General features: G+C 41.6%; 1 protein-coding gene across 13 annotated transcripts in view; it reads right to left on the reverse strand.

Moving 5' to 3' along the window:
- Positions 1 to 24,613, reverse strand: part of PTPRK (protein tyrosine phosphatase receptor type K) — a 576,479-nt gene that overhangs the window by 543,669 nt on the left and 8,197 nt on the right. The window lies entirely within an intron of this gene.

A 24,613-nucleotide genomic window follows, 5' to 3' on the forward strand; every position in this document is an offset into this window, starting at 1 on the left:
GAGTGGCACAAAAATAATGCACCAAGCCACCTTTTTGGTCACACTTAATATTAGGGTTATCTTTATAAATAGTTTATAAAGGTAATAAATGATTAATAGATAAGTGACCAATCTGTATATTTTAAGAATTCCAATAGGTTGCTTGTAATCTTGACTTATAAACATCTATAACGCCTTTGTCTGATGTACTTACCATCACCATAACACATACTACAGGTCTGTAACATGCTTATAACTTCTTTTAATTGTTTAACTCTTATATAAAAGATATATTTATAAATGTCTTACCAAGTATTACCACCTTTTATTTGTTAGAAGTGTAACCCCCCAAGGAGATTACCTAGATTCCTGGAGCTCTGTCTGCTGGCAGCTCAGGGAAGGGGAGCCAAGGCAAACTCAGAGTCTGCCAAGCAACCAATAGGGAGTGAGATGACCCTCCCAAGGAGTTCAGGAAAGGGGAGAAACCATTTTGGAGTCTGTCTGGAGCCAGCCAGGGCAAGGGAGGACTGGCTGTGTGGGGAGCTGGTGAGTCCCAGGCCTGCATGCAGGGTTTCCCCCTGAGAACAGGCCTCTAGGGACCTGACAGCAGATCCCTCAGCTGGGTTTTTTCCTTCCCTACTGATGATTCCCAATGTGTAGCACTGGAGTCCCCAACGCAGTGCCCGCGGGAGCCATGCACCCACATCCTGGCCAGCGGTCCAGCATCCGCCGAAATGCCACCAAATTACGGCAGCAACGCCTCTCGATGACGCCGCTTGCCGCCAACAAGCAACGTCATCGAGAGGCATCGCCGCCGAAATTCAGCGGCATTTCGGTGGATGCTCAACTGCCACCACGGTCCTTCGTCTGGCACCTGCCAGCCTAAAAGGTTGGGGATCACTGGTGTAGCGTTTGCTGGGAAGTTTCCCCAGCCAGGTTGAGTTCACCCTCCAGCTCCCTAGGGGAGACCAGTCACCACATGGTCAGCTCTGCTCTGGTTGCTAGTCCAGGGAAGCTGCCTGCTGAGTGTGTGACTGGAGGCTGGGCTAGGAGGCTACAGTTTGGATGTTAGTGTAGTTGTATAACCTATACCTTGAGCCCTGGTGAGGGGAAATCCTGGGACCGATGCAGCCTGATTCCTGCCTGAGGAGGACCCCTGCCAGCAGACAGCAGCCCCTCTGTAGTGACTGAGGAGTCCAGCTTCATCTTCAAACCTGAGGATCATTCATGGAGTTTGTGAGTGCACCATCTGTTAGTTAGTCAGGGAATCTGTTTTGGGGACACGCTACTCCCTGAACTGTGTCCTCAAGCCAGGGAGTAAGAGTTTGAGGATTTTATAACCTGCATATTACACCTGTAGAGCGATTTACCACCTCCTCCCACTTGTGAGTCCTTTGGGCTGTACTGAACCCAGTCAGCCGCTCTGCTAAACCACTGCAGAGAAGAATTCTGTGGTTATAGGTCATCAAGGGCCCCAGCAAAGTACGCGTACCAACGGGACACTAATTTTACATTTGCTAAATCAAGTCATGGGTATTTTCAGTGTGGGCACCGGTGATCCTAAAAATAGCGTTTCACCCGATTATGTTGTATTTGTCTCCTTTTTAATATAATTATTGTGTTGAATGCATTTTTGTGTGTTTGTGTTATTTCTTGGAAGTCTCCAACTATCTGGCAAGTAAGTGGGGATTACTCTGTAGTTAGAATTTTCCGCCCAAGCTACCCTGGTGACCCTGCCAGGAAGGAAGGAGGGGGGTTGAGGCACCGCCAAATAATTTCATAGGAAAAAAAGAAAGAAGATACACCCTGCTGAGTGGGTGGTGGGATCCAAAAGAACCCAGACCTGTCCATCAAAACCTGTAAGCGGATTGGCATTAAAGGAGGTAACCTGGTGGAGAGGGGCGCTACACAAGTATTTACATGTATAGCATGGGTAACCCAACCCTGCATTCCTGCCTAAAGACAGCTAATTTCTGCTTTCTTATGACAGATATTCCAGAGACCTGAAGTTGATTTTACTGAAGTGTATTATTGAATGAGTTATCTTTGGACTATGAGGAAAAAAAACTAAACAAAGATCCATAATCAGAAGCAAATAGAAGTTAGAGATTTCTTTGGAGGTCTACTGAAAAATGTATAAGCAGCAAAGAATCCTGTGGCACCTTATAGACTAACAGACGTTTTGCAGCATGAGCTTTCGTGGGTGAATACCCACTTCTTCGGATGCAAGTAATACCCACTTCTTGCATCCGAAGAAGTGGGTATTCACCCACGAAAGCTCATGCTGCAAAACGTCTGTTAGTCTATAAGGTGCCATAGGATTCTTTGCTGCTTCTACAGAACCAGACTAACATGGCTACCCCTCTGATACTTGAAAAATGTATAGTTCTTTATAAATCATTGCCCGGCTGACTGCAGGTTTTAATGAGGATTTATGAAATTTAATGTTGCCCCGTAAAATTTGCCACTTTGTTCCATGAAGAACAGCTTCCCACACATTTTCCGCCCCCGAAAACTAAAACTGTCTTATGTCGTCCCCCAGTAGCTACCGTAGGATAAAAAGCCTTTTGCTTAAATGTTTTGGCGAAGAAGTTCCTAAATTCATCTAATCTCCCATGCTGCATGTACACAGTTTGGCCTTTAAATGACAATGGATCTTGACCCAATAAGTCACATATTGCTACTCCCTGACAGAAATTCTAACTACATAGTCCATTACAGTGGGAAGTAGAGTTTCCCTACACCACTTTATTTAAAAATACTGAAGACACCTGAAAACAAAACCATGAATTCTAATGTGCTTAGTTACCTGCAGTTCCTACTTCATTTTCCTCACTTACATTCTCCACACCCTCCTTAGATAACTGCTGATCCATGCACTGTTTTGTCCCTCAGATAGTAAACTCTTCAGGGCAAAGGAATGTGTCTTATTTTTTGTTTACAAAAGTGCCATTTACATGTGCAATACTATATAAATGATTAATAACAGGATCCGCACAAATTGTTTTAACTGTTTTGGCCAGTTTAAGCATGTAAATGTAGCATCTGTGCCAAACAATGCAATTTAGACTCACTCCACGTCTGGGCTGCTCGCTGATTTCTGAGAAACAGCAGAGTAAATGTGATAGAATCTCATCAGATTCCCTGCTGCTACCTAAAAGTTACAGGCCACTGTAGCCAAGAAATTCCTAACAGTCTTGTAAATTTCAGTCTGCTACTTGTAGAACAGCAGAAGTTACAAGGGTGAACTAGGGCGTCCAAAAGACAGATCAAGGAACAGAAAGCAAATCAAGAGCAGTTTGAAGCTCAGCCCTCCGCCAGCAGCTACAAAGGGTGATTGAGAGAATGAGAAGCAACTGGAGGGGAAGAGGAAGAAAAATTAATAATCTATAAACCAAAACAAAACAAAAGCACAACTGGCCCATTAAAATAAAGGACAGCTGCCTCTTGTGAGGCCTACTGAAACCCTGTTGAGAGGAAAGAGGTGGTTGTGCACTGGACTTGGACTGAGGAGATCTCAATTCTATTTCTGTGTTTGCCACAGGACTACTGTGATACCTTGGACAAATCACATCACCTCTCGGGGCCTCAGCTCCGCATCTGTAAAATGCAAGGGGGGGTGGAGGGAAGGGTGTTATGAAGTCAAATTGATTAATGTTTTGAATCATTCATATACCATATTCATGAGCATAAAAGACTCCAGTAAATAAGACAGATAAATTTCCGTTCCCAGACACTAAGAAGAGGCACATTAGGGCCCAAGTCTGTAGCCCTTGAGCCACCACTATCCTCAAGGACTAACTAGAATTTCTTCAACAGAAAACTCTGATGCAGGAGTCTAAGGATATGGCGGGCAGCAATCGATCCAGCAGGGATCAATTTATTGCATCTAGTCTAGTCGCGATAAATCAACCCCCGAGCGTTCTCCTGTCGACTCCTGTACTCCAGCACCACGAGAGGTGCAGGCAGAGTCGACGGGGAACTGCAGCAGTCGACTCACCGCGGTGAAGACACCACAGTAAGTCAATCTAAGCATGTCGGCTTCAGCTACATTATTCACATAGCAGAAGTTGCGTAACTTAGATCGACCCTCCCTCCCCATCCCCAGTGTAGACCAGGGCTAACAGAGATCTGACAAGATAGCCTAACATTCTTGATTTTAAAATATACCTGCTACAGCATTGGGCACTATTCAAATCAAGGATCCTGGAGATCCAGAGTAATTCTGATCTCCAAATAAGATAAGAAGAATTTTAGAAGATCTAGAGTTGTAGTTCTAGAAGTGATTTTGTAAAAAGAATTGAGGAAATACTGGTTAAAGAATGCCCTATCAGGAAACTGCATTTTTTAACAAATAAAAAAAGATATTTTGTTGCTTTAACTATCACACACTAAACTTCACCGTTCCTTTTCCTATCTGCAGCATCCGATTTCCAGCATCTTTTCACTGATTATAAGCTTTTAGGGAAGAGAGCCCATCTTCGCTAAAGGTGAGTCTCTAAAGGTATGACTATGTGACACTGTTGACCACAACGTAGTGTAACGCCGCTGGCATCAAACCTGGGACCTCTGGAGCTTAGTGCATGAACCTCTACTGCATGAGCTACAAGCCAACTGGCTGGTAGCTGAGGCTGCGGAGCAGACTCATTAATTGCTCTCTAAGTGATCTTGGTGCCACTATATGGGACAGAACACCACGCCCAGGAGGTGTGTGGGTTAAATTAGCACCTAGAATAGGCAAGAACAAGATTAACTCTCTCCACAGCCAGCTAATATGTTTTAAAAACACAACTAAGGGCAAAATCATATTTAGCATTGTTAGTTAACACAATTTTCCCAATGTAAAGGAGACCTTAAATGTCACACACAACCAGTAGCCCTCCCACATCACACACAATAGGGAATTTCCAAAATTCACCCCCCTTCCTGGGGTCTGCCTTTATTTGTAACTAAAGAAGGAAAGCCCAAAAGCCAGATTGCACTTACAACAAAAACTTTTCTCAGCTAGATTTCTATTTCTTTATAACCTTCTCTTCTCAGAGAGCCACTAAATCTCTCATACCACCATGTTGGATCTCAAGAGACTCAGCTGACCTGGCTTCTATGGTGAATCAGCAAAATAGCTCTGCATCTTCCCCACATTAATTTACAATCTGAAACCCAGACCTATGCATCAGTACTGATGCTATAGTTTATTAAAAAAAATTAAAATTAACATTAAATTAAATGTTAAAAACCCACCCTCATGCCCCTCCCCAAAAGGAACACAATAAAAAGATTTTCATACCACTAGATATACTCTACCTCCAATTTTCCCAATGGCATAAAAAAGTATCAGCTAGTTTTCTACATCAGAGTGTTGGGGGTGTGGTGGTTTAAAGCACAAAAAGCCTTTGAAACCCAAAGCATAGGGTCACATGCCAAGTTCCGAATCACAACACGATACAGGATATTATTTTAAAAGAATGAAGCCAGAAAAAACAAGACTGTGAAAGTGATTTTATTATTGTCCATGGGTAGCTTGTCAAAAGTATATACTATCATGCATACCAAGGTCAGAAGTGAATATGAAAAGAGCTATTTCCTGACTAATCTTCTGTAAAGTAAACTTTTAAAGGCCAAAGCAGCCACTAGTGAATGGCTTTTCCCAATGGCTCTAGTAAACACAATCATGGTAGGATGCTAATGGACGATACTGCCAGTAACACAAAAAGGCAATATGGAGCATTCCCTCTCCACATATTTCTGTTAATAGGAGTATCAAAATGACTTTAATTAGCATAGTTTGCTTCAAATCTTTGCATAAAACACAATGTCAACAATAAAACTCAGTTACAAAGAGCCACTTTTTGTACTATACAACTGATAGACTGTGGCCCCTTATCACCCAACACTACCCTGTTTTCTCCTCCCACAAGAAAAAAAATTGTTCAGAAGTACTGTAATTGTAATCTGGTTTGTATCTATGCAACAATGTACATGAAACCCATAAAAATTGAAGAATGATTAGAAAAAGTAATCTGTGCCTCAATATTTATAGGACCAAGAATTCAGACAACAGTCTCTGAGCCACAATTAAAAGAATAATAATCAGATAATAAACACTGATCATTTGCATCTTTATTGCCATCCAATAATAAATACCAGCCATATAATTACAACTGAAGCATGTAATTAGGAAAATTTATTCCAATTAGCTGGTACTTACAGGTTAATATTTGTATAGACCACTGAATTTTCTTCTGTTCAGCTTATAACATACAAAGAATGGGTAACATTTGTATACGCACCTATTATTTATTATAAAAAACACTAGCCCTAAATTCCCAGATAGAAATCACACTGTTAGCCTTTACAAAGTATTTATTTTGTCCGAGGCCTCCCACGAAATCACCTTTTGTAAAAATAAAATTATTTCATTTAACTGTTTTCTTAACCTGCCCTTTCTAAGTCTCTCAGCATAAAAATAATGACATCAGTAACAGACTGTCTCCCTCTCCCTAGATGTCTAACAATTTCTGTGCATTCAAGAGGATCACTGCAAGGCTACATCTACTCTATGAGCTCTGGGTTCAAATACCCTGCTTGTGTACACATATTGGAGTTAGCTCTCATTAAGCTGGCACAAGTATAAATAGCAGTGTAACCACACCAGCATGGATAGTGGCAGCAGAGGTTCCGATGGTTAAGAACATAAGAAAGGCCGTACCGGGTCAGACCAAAGGTCCATCTAGCCCAGTATGTCTACCAACAGTGGCCAATGCCAGGTTCCCCAGAGGGAGTGAATCTAACAGGCAATGATCAAGTGATCTCTCTCCTGCCATCCATCTCCATCCTCTGACGAACAGAGGCTAGGGACACCATTCTTACCCATTCTGGCTAATAGCCATTTATGGACTTAGCCACCATGAATTTATCCAGTCCCCTTTTAAACATTGTTATAGTCCTAGCCTTCACAACCTCCTCAGGCAAGGAGTTCCACAAGTTGACTGTGTGCTGTGTGAAGAACTTCCTTTTATTTGTTTTAAACCTGCTGCCTATTAATGTCATTTGGTGACCCCCTAGTTCTTGTATTATGGGAATAAGTAAATCACTTTTCCTTATCCACTTTCTCAACATCACTCATGATTTTATATACCTCTATCATGTCCCCCCTTAGTCTTCTCTTTTCCAAGCTGAAGAGTCCTAGCCTCTTTAATCTTTCCTCGTATGGGACCCTCTCTAAACCCCTAATCATTTTAGTTGCCCTTTTCTGAACCTTTTCTAGTGCTAGAAGATCTTTTTGGAGGTGAGGAGACCACATCTGTACACAGTATTCGAGATGTGGGCGTACCATGGATTTATATAAGGGCAATAATATATTCTCAGTCTTATTCTCTATCCCCAGATGGGTTTGTGCTCTGCATGGCGCAGCCACATGAACTTGCATTCAGACTGTCCATCACTAAAGGCACAGCTAAGCTCTTCCGTGGAGAGCGCATGCAGGGCAGCTGTGCCAGTGGCCTGCATTATAATGTGCATTCCCCTAGAGAGCAGCTGTCTCTCACTCAACAGCCCAGCAGCCTCCATGCCCTTAACTGAAAACGATGCTGCAAGAGTCCATTGGGGGGAGGGATAGCTCAGTGGTTTGAGCATTGGCCTGCTAAACCCAGGGTTGTGAGTTCAATCCTTGAGGGGGCTGTTTAGGGACCTGGGGCAAAAATCTGTCTGGGGATTGGGCTGTTGGACTAGATGACCTCCTGAGGTCCCTTCCAACGCTGATATTCTATGATATAATCTCTGCTGCTACTACCTGTGTTCCTGCAGCTATACTGCTATTTATACTCCTGCCAGCTCAATAAGAGCTAGCTTCAGTATGTGTACACAAGCAGGGTATTTGTACCTCTAGCTCATAGTGTAGACATAGCCAAAGACTTTCTCTCACAAACACACCCCTTTTTAGGTAATGTCCACAAAAGTAAAAGTGTTTTCAACATGTGTTAACACACACGCTAAAATCCTAGTTTAGGAAAGGCAGTTGTAGTTTTAACATGTTAGCTGGTTACGGTTGAGGTACACACACAAGCTGTAGACTTGTCTTCCCTATGAAAAAAACTAGAGTTAGCAACATGAGGTAAAATCCTAATGAAGACAAGGCAGTCTCTAGTTTTCACATAAATTATCAGTTGAGTTAAACCCTACGGTCCCCCGGAATTTTTTATCTCAACCTACTACAAACTCTTGCCTTCACTAGGATTTTACTTCAAATTAGCTAACTGGAGTTAGGAACACACCTTTTATCATAGCTAACACAAGGCCTATATCAGTGTTGAAAGACATGCCCTTTTTGCAATGAAGACCTAGCCACTGTATTGTTACCATATCATGTTCATTGATTGCCAATTATCTCGTTAATAAGGGCTATTTCTAGACATTCCCTAAACTTTTTTTCTGGCAATACAGACCTAGGGTAAAATACAAATGTTTGTAACCTAGGACAGACATTTGAGGAGTGTCCAGACTAGCCTTTAGAAAGGTGTTCCTGACAATCAATTCAAGGTTAAAATCTCTAGTGAAGACAATCCTGTATGCTGTGACAAGAACATTCTCTTCCATGGTTTAAATTTTGGCAGGTATTGTAACTACACCATGCTCTCCTTAGTAAAAGATTTCCAGTAAATTTCCTAGTATAATTAACAGACTGCCTTACTATAGTTAAATAAATTATCCAAAATTGGGCAGTCAAATTCCTGACACTGACCTTTTATTTCATTGACTGAAAAAAAGCCAGCAGCACTGTATTTGTAGTGTTCTTAGTCCAATAAGAAAGCTTCAAACTGTTCGACAGCAACCTTTAAGCAACCAATTAAGAAGGGGCATCAATAAACTGTGAAAAAGAGGCCACAGTGGCTGTAACTCAGGGTTTAGGATGCCTTCACCTACAGCATTAACTTGGGTGACTGGCAACTGGGTCAGCCTAGGCCAGGTGTGAGCAACCCCGTTTTAGTTAGCGTCCCGTCCCCCCCTCGGGTGCCTCACTCACCCATGTGTGTCACTAGGACTTCTGGGGGGCAATATCCCGTGGTTCTTTGTGCTTCGCTTCTTCCCCAGTGAATCGTGAGAGAATGTGTCTGTCCTGAACACATGGGGGGGGGGAACTAGAAAATTATCACCACTCAAGTGGTTTAGCCTGTGTCCCCACTGCAAAGTGGATGGTTGCCAACCCAGCTGAAAGCAGAACCTGAATTTTTAGCTACAGCCCCTGACGAAACAGCTAGCCCAGATTCTAAGCACCCAGGGGCGACTCTAGGCATTTCGCCGCCCCAAGAACGGCAGGCAGGCTGCATTCGGCAGCTTGCCTGCGGGAGGTCCGCTGGTCCCGCGGCTTCGGCAGACCTCCCGCAGCCGAGCCTGCGGGAGGTCCAGAAGCCGCGGGACCAGCGGACCTCCCGCAGGCAAGCCGCCGAAGGCACCCTGCTTACTGCCCCAAGCACGCGCTTGGCGTGCTGGGGCCTGGAGCCGCTCCTGTAAGCGCCACCAGACTCTGGTGAGAGAAGTTTGTGTGTGAACAGGAATGGGGTTGTTAGAGGCAAATCCCATGTAAGCGCCCAAGCAAACACTACAGTGAAGACATACCCTAATCTTATGGTGTTAAGAAAACAATCTGGTAGGCAGGCAGAGGACACAGTCATTTTAAAATGACAAATCTTATCAAGCATAAAGAGATGGTAAACAAAGAAATTTACTATGGGCTTCTACTAATTGAGAGCATTAAATCTACTAGTCTCCAGGATCAATCCTTTAAGACAAGCCTAGTCCCCCTCCACCAGACAAAGAGAAGAATAGAGAATGCTGGGATTTGTACATGGATACTATCCCTGGATCTTGCTTTCATATCAGCTCAGGCTTTCATATCTGCCTCTGGATACCAGCAATCTAATAAATTCAACTCCACTCTCATCCCTTACTAGAAAGCAAGAAGGGAGCTTTCAGTCTTCAGCCTCATGGCTACTTCAAAGGGAAGCTGGGTGTCCTCCAGTCTCATAGTTGCTCTGGCAGAGTGGGGGAAAAAGAGGCAGGCAAGAGAGAAAGGTCTCTGCTATCCTACCTAACCCACAGCTGTTGCTGCTTGAAAGGTCCTCCCCACTAACTACAACTCTAATGCCTGCCTTCTGCTGCTGCTGATAGCATTCCCAAGCAACAGCAGCATGAAACTAAAACTGACAAAAAGCATGTCACTTTTGTCCAAGAGGTTCTGAAGAGCAGCTGTGAAACTAACCAGAGTTAGTTATTTCATACTGCTGCTGTTCATAGCTTTGCCAAGTAGCAGAACCACTGAGCCTCTCTCAATACAGACATAGGAAGACATTATTGCACCAGCATATATTCAGTTGACATTCATGAACTTTCACAACCAAAACGCATGTAAGTGTCCCCTGACACACTTTAAAGGAAGCTTAAATTCTGTGGAATTCAGTGGTTTAGGCTCCCTGCACTTCCCACCTGGTGAGCAAAACTCTGAGATTAGGTGCCAGTTTGTTTTTTTCCTTTCAATAGTAAAAGCAATGGGGAAAAAGCTCAAGAATCAGAATACAAAATAATTTTTTTAAATACAAATAATATACCCCATAGCAATCTATTTTCTCATAGAAACATGTGGAATGCATTTTATCCACACATTTTACTATGGACATTTTGCATGAACCAGGGATTATGTGTAGATAAAGGAAGGTTATTTTTAAAAGTTGATCTGATTCTGGTGCTTACTTCCCCGATTCATACACAATAATATCCACAGCAACAAACTTCCATGAAACAGGCATTACAATTTCAAGTAAGTAATAAGAATATGAAGCCTAAAAAGTATCTTGTTTTGTTACTGTCCCCAGTAATAAAACGGAAATAATTACATATAGCCAGGATTGTTTCTAAACAGTATTTTGTTTTTAAATTTTTCCATTCAGCAGCAAACTGCTCTGTAAATTACCACATTGAGCACATTAAGAGCCTCTTAGCACAACTTTGCCTGAAAACACATCTTCACACTTTTGATGTTTTTGCCCTCCATGTTCAGCTGAAAGTATATAATATACATAACACATAAGGCTAAATAGTGAACTGTGAATTCAACGTACCACTTGACAATGAAGAGAGCCCCAAGGCCCCTGTTTGCAAGAATAAACCAAATCATACTAATCTGGCTCTAGGAATTTAAAGACTGGTATCATATTGCAACTGGCTACATACTTAAACATGATTTGCTCCTCAGGTTTTTCCTTCCATCTTGTACTGTCGGCAGCATTAATCATCTCATTCAGGCAGCACATACAGCTGCTACATCAATTCAAACAAAAAGTACTCGACGCTGTATACATACACACAATACTACAGTGAATTAACCTGAATTAACTTAGAACTATGCTAACTAATTCAGTTTTCACTAGTGAGTTGTAAGTCTTAATACTGTGCTTGAAAGCTTGTCTTGAAAGGTTTTTGTTGGATTTCTTTTAAATAAACCAAGAATGAGAGAGACTTCCTTAGGAATGTGAAGAGAAGTTTAAACTAGAAACTACAGTACTTACTCTAACCACTACAGGACTAGCCAAAACATTTTCTGAACAGGTTGCCTGCATCTGCAGAATTAGATGAAATGAAAGAATGCAGGGAACACTAATTAAAGTTACAGCATTTTCCCAGCAGTTCAAGAGAATGCTTTAAAAGGTGTGTCTGTTCTAATAGGTCTAGTATTTTGAAAAAGGATTCAAAGCACAGAGCAAAATGAAATATTAAGTTTATTGGCCTTATTAGAAAGGACTGGCGCTGATTAAAATCTTCCCCTTGCAGAATAGTATATAACACATTAGGGACTTCTGGTGTCACAGCTATGCCAGTCAGTGAGTTGTGATCCCTGACTGACATTGCTATTCCAGTGGAAGTCCCTAGTGAAGACGTAGGGTATGTCTTCACTACCGGCCAGATCGGCAGGCATCGATCGAACCAGCGGGGATCGATTTATCGCGTCTAGTCTAGACGCGATAAGTCGATCCCTGAGCACTCTCCCATAGACTCCTGTACTCCAGCTCGGCGAGAGGCACACCGCGGTAAGTAGATCTAAGTACATCAACTTCAGCTACATTATTCACGTAGCTGAAGTTGCGTAACGTAAATCGATCCCCCCGCCCCCCCAGTGTAGACCAGGCCTTAGTTATACCAGCAAGGCTGAGCTTTCATCAGTATAGTTTATTTCATTGGGGCGGCAGGAGGGGCTTACCATACAAAGCACAGCTCTGCCAGTATAGCTGCATCCACACTAGGAGGACCCCTATACCAATTAAGTGTTCCTCTTGTTGACATGGCCTGTGTCTTACACATTTTTAAGGACAGTGCAAAAATCCCCTTGGGGTGACCAACACATCTTAAGGAATTTCCCCTTCTCAGTGCCTCCCCATGAGGCTCTCTAGTATTCTAGGCAAACCTTCTTTATTCTCAAAGGTAAAAAGCATTGCAGAGAAAACATTTAAACAACAAAAGAACCTGCACGCATGCTAGTAAGCCTACCAGAGTTCATCCCAAATCTCACACGGACTCTAGAAAGTGTCTTTCAACACCCCATCCTAAGGCTTCCTTGCACTTACAAGTTCATCAGAACTTCAGCTCAGAACTAGTACCCAGTCCCATCAGGCCTCAGTAGATCAAGCCCTGCCAACCCCACAGAATGGACTGAGGTCCTCCATGGACCAAGGGTCCTGCCTGTTTGCCGGATCAGGAAGAAGGCCGAGTCAGCCTAAACTGGGGGGGGGGGGGGGTTAGGCCAAAAATCTTTCCCTTTTTCTATGGGTCTCTGGAGAATCCAGTTGGAACCAGTATATGCATCTCTCTCCAGGGGGCTTCTAAGGCTGATAATGGAGAAACTTTATTAGCATCCCCATCCCTACTAGAGAAAGTACCTCCAGGTCCACACCACAACTGTATTTTTAATACAATGTCCTCCAAAGGTGTTAACCCTAATTCAACAAGGCTTAATGAAACTCAATAAAGCTTAATTCCGTAAGTTTATTCGGTATATTACAGGATATTGTCAGTCTTTCACACCTACTCTTGCAGTGGTCAATATGCTGCAGATTTTTGTACTGATGTTGTTTGAGGAAAGTTGGAGGCTTTGGTTGCTGGGTAGGAAACAATTGCAGCTTTTAGTACAAGGGTACCTTTTTGGTACATTTTGGGATTGCTGAATGGGCACATTAGCTGAAAGTTTCTGTTAAAATGATCAGCAGTGAAAGTATTTGTTCAAAGTGGTGTCATGGTTAGGTTTCAGGATTAACATCACAACAAATCAACAGGACAGCTGAACTATTGTGCCAAGGCTTCTGCAAACTCAGGAAGACATCACTGCACTATGTATCTTAAATTTGTTTTTGTTTTGGTGTTTTTTGTGGGAGGGGGTTACAGTTCATTCACAACAATGTCAACTAGAAACAGTTGGCGAGCTTTGGGGGTTGGAAGAGAAGTTAAATGAAAATTCCAATTCTGAAGCACAGTTCTGCAGCATAGAGTAGATTCTGTAAAAAATTCCTTGGCCACAAAATACAAATAATAGAGGCGGCCTTGTTCAGAGTAACCCAAACAATATATTCTGGAATATATCTGCAACATTATTTTTTATTATTCATCTGCTTCTAAATAGTTAATGCTGAAAATACCATTAGAATGATGAGGAAATTGTTCTTCTGAAGAATTCCAAAAGTTGGTCTTAATATAACATGCAAGTTAAGTTATCACATGCAAAAGTATATTCTTTAGCTTAGCTGTCCCCCATACAATACTCTTGTTTACAGGTTGATGTCTCCATATAATCACCTCAGAGAAAATACAGCCACAGAAATGGTTCAAACTAGACTTCATCTCTCATCTCCACATGGACACCGAAAAATTAAAATGAATTAAGTAATCCCCTTTGAAGAGGCATTAGACTAAAGTGAACTATGGCCATTTGACTTCTGAATGAGAGCATTCGCTCAGAGATTAAATGTGCTTTAACTTTACACCTTTAGTTAATTAGTCCTAACAACCTGAGTGTTCCCATGTAGACAAACCTCCCTTACTAATACTCTGAAAGAGTATCCTTATGAAATCCACACACTTCACATAGCTATCTCTGAATTTGTAGAACATAAGCATAATATCCTAAGCAAGCTCTCCCCCGCATCCCCAAGGATTTAGGAAACACCTGCACTCCAGACTAGAATTAACACCTTAGTAGATTTATGAGGGCCTCTCTGGATACTCAGTACTTTGAAAGGTAATTTTAAAGAAAGTAGAGGCCAGCCTTGACAGCAAGAATCATTTAACAGACTTCTACATTGTTTAGTTAGAGTCTGCATGGATCAAGAATCATTCCCCTTAGAGGAGTTAGTTTGGATTCAAGCCCCTTAACTGGAAAGTTTGGATTCAAGCCTCCTTAAGAGGAAAGTTCTGACTTCAACAGCTAGTTTCTACTTCAGCATAGCTCACTGAGGTCAACACTATACTCCCTCATTTGGGGATTATATCAATTAGCTATGTTGAGGCAAAAAGTACCATACCTTGTCTCCACTAAGATTTTACCCTGAGATATCTATCTTGACATGAAAATATGCTTTATTTGCAGTTGAGAGAGAAGTGAGGAGAAACCCAAGAACCAGGGACAAGGCTCACTAGACCTGCCTCAAGAATTCAAAATAATCAGTGGAAAGAGTTCCCAGCCCACTGTATTGTTAAAGGATAGTTACAGGCATTTTTACACCATGTCATCTAGACATGTTCTTAGAAGGGTTAGAGGATATGGTGGTAAAAATGCCAGTGTTCCATATATGTTAGCACTCCCACTGCTACTACTACTGGTGGAGCGGTACCGATGCTGCAGCAAGGACAGAAGTTTTAGAAAAATGACACTGCAGACACAGCCTGGATGTACAGGTCACCACCCAGCTAGCACCTGTGTCACACAAAGACTCATACATAAAACAATGTGAATCGGAGAGCTCAGAATTCGAGTACGAGTTTGGCTGCAAGCCAATCCTCTGAGAACATTCAAGGAGAGCTGTCAGAGGAAACTTTTCTTCTGAATAAACTGTCTTGGTTTTTTTTTTTTTTTAAGCCAGTGGGTAGCATTTTACTTGATCAAAACTGGATTTGGGAAGGAAGTGGTGTCAAAGTACTTTTGGCTGTATTTGTGCAAAAATTAAGAGACTGAGAAGAGCAGAATAAAGAACAAATGTTTACATATGAACATTTCTGAATCCGTTAAAGCAGTATTTCCCAAACTTGGGACACCACTTGTGTAGGGAAAGCCCCTGGCAGGCCTGGCCAGTTTGGTTATCTGCCGCGTCCGCAGGTTCGGCCGATCGCAGCTCCCACTGGCCACGGTTCACTGCTCCAGGCCAATGGGAGCTGCTGGAAGCAGCGGCCAGTATGTCCCTCGGCCCACGCCACTTCCAGCAGCTCCCATTGGCCTGGAGCAGCGAACCGTGGCCAGTGGGAGCCGCAATTGGCCGGACCTGCAGACGCGGCAGGTAAACAAACCGGCCCGGCCCGCCAGGGGCTTTCCCCACACAAGTAGCGTCCCAAGTTTGGGAAACACTGAGTTAAAGGGAAAGGAAGAAACATTTTAAGTAACAGTGGGTATGTCTACACTGTAATTAGATAGCAGCAGCTGGCCCATGCCAGATGACTCAGGCTGTTTAATTGAGGTGTAGATATTCTGGCTTGGGCTGCAGCCTGAGCTCTGGGACTCTCCCACCTTTCAGCGTACTAGAGCCTGGCCACCAGCCTGAGCTCAGGCATCTACACTGCAATTAAACAGCCTACAGCCTGAGCCCCATGAGCCCAAGTCAGCTGGCTTGGGCCAGTCTCAGGTTTTTATTGCAGTGTAGACATGCCCAGTGTGACCAAGTACAAAGGGTGACATGTCTGAGTAGAACAAAGTTTTAGCAAAATTAAGCCTAAGCATACAGAGCAACCTTGTCATCTTTCTAGAAAAAGTACAATGTAACATTTAAATTTTAAGATATGATCGAATGCATTCAGAACTCAGGTTTCTGGAGCTTTTTCTACAGGGGATGGAGAACTTAGAAAGTCTCCTAATTTTTTCCCCACCGGTATTCTAATTTCTGAAACGCCTCTATGCTTTCAAGACATGTTTATAAAATGAAGGCAAAAATTGTTTGACACATTTGTTTAATAATGGTATTGATCTTTCATTGCTTAAGAAAAGTACTTGCAATTTTCCTTGCAACATTAACAATCAATTTTAGTTTTGTTTTTAATCACACTAAAAGTAACAAGCCCTAATTACCCTGAGGGGATATTTTTTTAAAAGGGACAGTAGTAGCCTTTAAAAGAAAGTAAAGCCTGTTTACTATGCAAGTGCAATAGGATCATCCCCTCTTCTGGTTAATGCTTCTTTATCTCCTTTCCAAATCAGATTTCCTCTATTCTATATGATATTAATCTCCATGGGGGTGGACACCTCTGTGAAGATGCAATGGCTCATCCCCCTCTTCCGGTAAATTCTTATTTTAATCTCATTTCCAGATCACAGTCTTTGTATATAGTGTGATATTAATCTCCATGGGGTGGACATCTCTGTAGATGCCTTGGCTCAACTCCCCCAACCAATTCTTGTTTTAATTCTTATTTTCTGCTATTTATACACTTATTTCAAGTTGAATGTGTTCCTCTACATTTACCTCACTGAATTCCTTCCCCCTCCCTCCTCCTTTTAAAGGTTTGATATATTAGTATTTGCTCGGTCTGCATCCCCTTAAATTTATTTTAAACTGGATATGGTACAGGTAGGTCTTGTTACCACAGACACTATTTATCCTGGTCTCTGATAATGCTCACTTTATGTATGTGGATCAGCTTTCTATGCTGGACTTAAGTTTTACATAGCCCCATTTCACATGGACTTTTATTTTACTTGTTTGTTAAGGGAGGAAGGTTCACTAGTTATCATGCTAGCTTGGGACATAGGAGAGCAAGAAATTGAACCCAGATCTGCCACTGACTTCCTGCATGACCAAGTCATGTAGCCTCTCTGTGCCTCAGTTTCCCATCTGTAAAATGGGGATAAGAGCACTTCTAACTCAAAGACATGTTGTAAGGAGATATAGATCAAAGACTGTAATTCACTTAATTTTTACAATACTTGGGGCCATTTTAGATATGCGAATATGAAAGAAAAAATACAAAAATTAGCCTTGGTCCCATCTGGTATCAGTTACTGCAGCCTTCTCCTCTGTTCCCAATAACAAGATTTTGCAGAGAGTGAAGTGGGCAGAGATGCGATGCGATGCTGGGGAATCATTGTCCTTCTTCAGATCAATGCTATTATTATTCTTGATTGTTATGGAAGCACACAGTGGCCCTAACCAGGACCCCTGTGTGCTGGGCCCTGTACATGCAAAATACAGTCCCTGTTGCAAAGAGCTTACAGCGTAAATAAGATCAAGAGGAAACAACTGAGTGGAGAAGGAAGGGAGTACTAAAATGGGGACAGTTAGTAAGACAAACAGGAATACAAAGTTGCATAGATAACCATATGTGTAATTTACAAGGTGTTTTTAAAATATGTATAAACAAACAAGTAATTTTAAAGGATCTGGAACAGCCTTTCTTCCTCAGCCATCATAATCATATCACATCTTTTCCTGAATTGTCTTGTGTTCGTTTCTTCTTTATTTACCCTACATTCTCTATTTCATCCCATGCATTTTCTCTCCCCTCCCACTTCACCACCACAAAACCTCTCTATTCTGGGGTGTCAAACTCATCATCCAGATTTGGCCCTCAGTCCCGGTTCAAATGTACAAAGGTGTCCAGCCCACTGCAGTCTGTCTGCTTCAGCCTAATGGGGCTAGCAGGGACCCAGAGCAAAAATGGAAGGAGGCAACAGCTCATGTCTGATTCCACACAGGGAACAGATTTCCTCTTTCCCAAGCAGGAGCTCTCAGTACAACCACTCAGGGCACAACTAGAATTTTGCTAAGCAGAGGGCTCTAGATTACCTACCTGGCTGTCCCAAATTTGAGTGGCACTGCAGCCCCATGCGGCAGGTTGCAATGCAACTCAATCAAATTTAGCCCCTCCTCCAGTCAGGGCCAATACAGGATAAAGGGGGCTGTCCCACCTTGCTGTGCCCCTGCAGCCATTGGTGGCAGCACCACATTGACTTCTGACTCCCAGCTCAGAGGACACTCCTTTACAGCCTCCCTCATCCATTGTCATCACCATGGAACCCTGCATGAGGGGACCTCTTCTTCCACCAACTTCTTTACCCATGTCCCTGCCACCACTGGGATTTTAAATGGTTTTAAATAATTTCTATTGCAAAATGAGATAGTTTGTTAAAAATAGCCTGACTCCATGAACTTTGCATAATAATTAGTGACTTGCTGTGACAAACACATTTTATATATATATATATATATATATATATATATATATATATATATATATATACACACACACACACACACACACACACACACACACACACACACACAGAGGTTTTGGGGCCCCAGTGTGCTAGGTATTTTGCACATCCGCTCCCGCTCCCCAACTTTTTTTCTCTGTTATGCTTTAACAACCCTTCGTTATGAGTCAAAATAAGGCATTCCTATTTGTCCCGAGGTTCAAAGTACTCAGTCAAAATAATGCTTTGAATTTTTTTCCATGTTACAATTTTGTTGTGTTACTTTATTACAACTTTATACATGTAGTTGCCTGGAGATTTCTATGTAGCCAAAACTATGAATTAAATATCTATTATGTAATCAGCACCAGCACTCTGATAAAGCCTCAACACAAATCAAGATATTCTTCCAGAAAATAACTAAACATTTACTCATTTTATTTATTACGTGTTGGATCCTCCAGGGACCATCAATATAAGCTAATTAAATTTGGGGGGGGGGGGAATCGGTAGTATTTTCCTCAATTCTTGATTGCCTAAAGCTTCTTAGTCATCAGTACTGAAGCTGATTGCTTCATACTCAAACACAGATTTCTCCGCTCAATGCACCATGCACATTGTTCCATTTTAAAGATTTTTCTAATCATACTAACTTCTATTGTCACAATTATGCTGACCTTCACAGTTTATCTTAGGATCCTTTTCTTGGGTAAGTAACTAAGAGAAGACAAGACAGTAAAGTATTTTGCCATATTTTACTTTCCATGAAATATGGCCTTTTGAAACACAAACAAACCTAATACTTATTGTTTTCATTTCTGTACTCAGCAGTCAGTGATGAGATGTTTATACTCAGCATCTGGATACTATTATTGTGCACAACCATCTATCTATATTATGTCAGTATTTCTAAGGTCCACAAATGTCATTAATAATTATATATTCAATTCTTCCAGATTCTCAGGATCATGTAGCCCACAAGCCACAAACTCTAGATTTTAACATACAAGGTTTCTGTCAATTTACAGATAATGTATACCCAATTGAATGCTTGTAAGAAACATGTGGGCACACTCTCTCTGCTCTAAATGAGCATACTCTGATAATAACCCCCCCAAAAAAAAACTTACTGATCACTCAACACAATTCCTTATTCCACAACTGAGAGAAATGCAAATAAACCACCAGAAGAAATGTAGCTTTAATTAGGCCATGTCTACACTACCACTTATGTCAGCAAACTTATGATGCTCAGGAGTGTGAAAAAAACCACACCCACGAGCAACCTAAGTTACGCCGGCATAAGTGGTAGTTTGCACAGTGCTATGTCGGTGGGAGAGGCCCACAGACATAGCTACCGCTGCTCATTGGGACTGGTTTAATTATATCAATGGGAGAGATTTCCTATCGGAATAGAGTGGCTATACAAGAGATCTTACAGCGACACAGCTGCATCAGTACAACTACAGTAGTGTAGACATAGCCGCAGAAATGAAACACACTAATATAGAGGAAAGAGCTGAAGTATGGAATACCAAAAAAAACGGTTAAGTACATATGCTTGAATGTGGTTTAAATGGTGTATAAACTGACCCAGCTGCCTAATGCTGTTATGCAACCATAGGGCATACAAACCAGTTGTGGGGTCTGACTCATTATTTGGAGGGACTGTGAATATGAACGCAGACTATAACCTCAAGCTACTCAAGCATGACCTCATGGAGAGCGGTGAACAGGCGCTGAAAAGAATCCCACCCAGTCCTTAGCCCAAGTGGATATAGGAGGACTTCAAAGCAATGTTTCAAGGTAGAGAATAATCAACTCTTTAAGAGTGGGATCTTCTCCCCCACTCATGCAAGATAGCATAAAGGCTTAAACCAACATCTTTGTCAAAGAAAAACAAACAGGCTAAACAGTCTGAACATATTTATTGATTTAAATTGCTTTTGACATTCACCACCAATACTAAAAATACTACCCATTGCCAAGGTCTTATCCAGGGCTTAAATAGTAAACTTGTAACCAAAGGAATTCTCCTTCCCTTTTGTCTTCACCCTATATTACCTATATTGCACCAGTCTAATTATGTCATTTCAACAAAGGAAATTATGTTCCCTTTCAGACTGAGCTTTGTTTCAACCCATTCAGCAATCCAATGGTTATACCATTAAAAGAGCTTTGCTTTCATCCACAACTAAAGCAGTTGTTCCTTGCTTTGAAAACAGAGTTATCTTTTAGACTAAAAAAGAAATTGAAAGATGTTTGAGTGGGGAAACAGCTATGTCCTGATCCTGCCAGTGAATAACTTGATACAAGTAGTCCTACTGAGCTGAACCATCACCCCACCCCCAGCCCGGCCCACCTTCAACTACTCATGTACATAAGCATTGAGGCCCTAGTTTATAGTTCTGTGCATTACCACTAATTCAGTTCCTGGTACAATTTAGGATGGACTACCAATATAACGTAATCTGTAGCAGGGGGCAAAAAAAAGTTGGGTGTGCGCCTTTTTGCTTCTTTAAACTGTATAAGAAAAGGCTGAAAGGTTTGTTCAGGTTTATTTTGGAAGATTTCCTTTCAAAGGGATTTTTCCTCCTTGGATTTTTTTTTTTTTTAAAACATCAGAAATTCAAGTCCCATCTAGCTTAAAAGAAACTAGAGAATTAATGAAGTGACTTAATCATAGGAGCCAAGGAAGAGAAAGCTGAGCAATGGAAAAGGAAAGTGGGTTTCACTCATACTGTGTATTACAGTGGAGCACCAATTCTACTATAGTTAAGGTTAAGATCAGCTTTCTAAGCTTTCTTTTTGCCCAGACTGCCTTAAAATGTGGTGTGCCCCATGAGGGTCTGAGGTTTGATTAGTGATCCAAATTTGGAGCCATCTGACTAAGTGGTTCCTAAGATACAGCCTCCTGAAAGAAACGGCTTTTCCTGAAGTTGACATGTTTTCACAACTGTTTTTGCTCACAGGAAGAGACCACACCCGGACTGACATAATCACACCAGGGTCTCAAATGCTAGAGTTATCCCAACAGAGTGCATGCCACCCACTATTTATTTGGGGGAAGCCAAATTACATTATTAGCTGAAGAGTTTGGTTCTCTAGTTAGGCAATTGCCAAACAGTTCCAAGGCTCACACACCAATAGATCATACCGTTCTGGACACCACACCTCAGAAAAGTCGCAGATAATTTGGAGAAAATCCTGAGGAAAGTGACAAAAATGATTAAAAGTCTAGAGAACATGATCTACAAGGGTTTGTTTAGTCTAGAGAAGACTGAGGAGGAACATGGTAAGTCTTCAAGGATGTAAAAGGTTGTTATAAACAGGGTGATAAATTGTCCTCCTTATAAACTGAGGACGAAACAAGAAATAATGGGCTTAAATTGCAGCAAAAGAGATTTAGGTTAGACATAAGGAAAAACTTCCTAGAGGTAAGGCTGTTAAGCACTGGAACAAATTACCTAGTAATCTCCATCACTGGAGATTTTTAAAAACAGGATAAACAAACTTCTATCAGGGATGGTCTAGGTAATACTTAATCCTGCCTCTGTTCATGGGACTGGACTAGATGACCTATCAAAGTCCCTTCCAGCCTACATTTCTACAATTCTATGCTTAAAATTACCGTAACCACCATGTAATAAAACTGCCACGTTCTTGAGACATACGTAGACCAGACCTGAGATTTCTCTCACCAGCTGTTGAAAACCACATTCTCCAAATATTTCAAAGCAAGACCACTTTTACCATTCCACTGTAACAAAGGATGGGGGGGGGAGAAAAGGAAGGGAGAGCACTTAGGAATCACATAGCAATTGTGTGGGTCTACTAGAGAGAACAATGGACTAGAACTCAGAAAACCTAGCTCTATTTCCAGCTGTGCCACTAGCTCACTGAATGACTTTGGCCACGTCAGTTCACCTCTCTATGCTTTACTCTCTTTGTGCAGATGGAGAAACTAATGATGTTTCTCTTCTTGAAATCTACTGATGAAAAAGGCTATGTAAGAGCTAGGTATTACTTTACCAAAGGAGTGTCTGAACTGCACACGTACATGATAACTACTACTGCCTCAGTGACCACCACCTCATACCAACCCCGTTTTTCTGTCTGCTCAAAGAACTATAAAATTAAAATGGCAAAAAAATCTTTATTAACCTACTTTGGGATTTCCTCCGAGATCTCTTTCCCATCAGCTTCCCAAGAACTCCAGGTTTGGTCACTCAGGATTTTTTATTTGGCATACAGCAAAGCTCCAATGAATTAATCAGACTCAAGTTTGGGGGTGGGTATAGATGTACCACACATTCAATGTACATAATCGTGAATCAGTTTATACACGTCTACATTTAATGCATCGTATCACACACTTTACAGTTGGTCTACCAGTTTTTGTAGCCAATTCCCACCTAGATCATGAGCTGTTCACACGCTGCATTAAATGCTAAATCACAGCTGCAAGTTATCACACATTTACTATCCTACTATTTCTTTTCAACTAGCTACATCTTTTACATATTGACAAAGCTCCTGTAAATTCATGCTTTGCTCATTGTTTCATGCCCTTGCTCACAATAGACCTACAGTCTAGAGTTAAGGTTGCCCAGCAATAGTCCATGCCCTTCCAGAACTACACCATTCAGACTTGTGAAAACCAGGAAACACAGGGTTGAAGTACACACCCACACAACCTTAACTCTGCCCTCTCTGAGAGCTCCAAAACACCCATACTTTCACTCTGCATTTTCACTGTAAAGGAAAGATGCAACCTGAACCTACCCTACACTCAACCACTTAGGACAGGTGTACACTAGGAAATTAGGTATGTATAACTACATTACTCAGGGATGTTAAAAATTCACATCCCTGCGCAATGCAGTTAAACCTATCTAACCTCCAATGTAGTCAGCACAAGGCTGATGAGAGAATTCTCCGTCAATATAGCTACTGCCTCTTGGGTATGTGGAGTACCTGTGCTGATGGGAGAAGCCCTCCCATCCATGTACGTAGAATCTTTGCTGCAGCGTTTTAACTGTAGAGTTGCCCCTAGTCTGCTTTCATGACAAAATACCATGTTAGGGAAATTTAACAACTCTTCACACTATCTCACAGGATACCATCTAAACCCATACTTTCTCTTACCCATTACTAAACCCAGAGACTTATCTCATATCCTACGTCATTACTGACATTACTGATCTAATTATGGTGGTAAAAACACTTCCCCCACTCCACCCCCATACCTTGGTATTGAGACAACCTGTACAATTTTGCAATAGCTTGTCAAGATACACATGCTGCCTTTCCTTTACTCAGATACGTACTGGGCACAAACCCTGATCTCTTCATATCATAATCACAGCTCTGGCTTTTCAAGCTAATCCCCGGCTCTTCAACGAACAAACAAACCTCTAGCTACCTGTTCCACCCACTGCCTCCACCATTCAATAAGCACCAGTTCACACCCTGAATGCAGCTGCAGTATATGCAGATAATTCCCAGTGCTTATTGCCTGCTCTAGGGGGGCAGAGGTAACATTACAAGGACATGTTCCTTAATTCTGTATTTCCTGGTTTTCATAAATTTGAGTTTTGCTGTACTTCATGTCCTGGAAGGGCATGAACTATCACCAAGCAACCTTAACTGTGGATTAATTATTTTTTATTTTTATTTCTTTGCCATTTAATAGCTGCTTAACTTCAGTGACTAACAGTTCACAGAAAGGACATCTATGACTCAACATCTTCTCCCTTCACTTAAGGTGCAAGAATTAACAATATTTATCTTCCAAGGCCCTTCAGAAGTCCTCCCGCAAAACCTGGGAAGATCAAAGTTGTCATTCCTTGTATTTCTAAAGGTTAAAAAAAAAAACAAGCAGAGGGGAACAAACAGATCCACATCTTTCAGGCCTTTTTCATCTCTAAAGCAGTAAAGGGGCAGAAGCCTATTATATATATTTATTTGCAGGTCACTTACAACAAGGTAATATTCATCTCTCTGAAGAAGCCCTCCTCCACAGGAAGGAAAATAGAGAAAATACTGAAATTGTGCTTTCAGAGGGAAATCGGAGGTTAGCAATTGTACAAAATATAAAATTGCCTTCTACACTTTACATTACTAGGTTTTGATGACTTGCCCTTCTAAGTACTGACTGCTGTCTCACTGCTAAAAATCAAAGACTTATCCCTGTATTTG

Source organism: Mauremys mutica, chromosome 3 (assembly GCF_020497125.1).
Source record: "Mauremys mutica isolate MM-2020 ecotype Southern chromosome 3, ASM2049712v1, whole genome shotgun sequence".
NCBI classification, from domain to species: Eukaryota; Metazoa; Chordata; order Testudines; family Geoemydidae; genus Mauremys; species Mauremys mutica.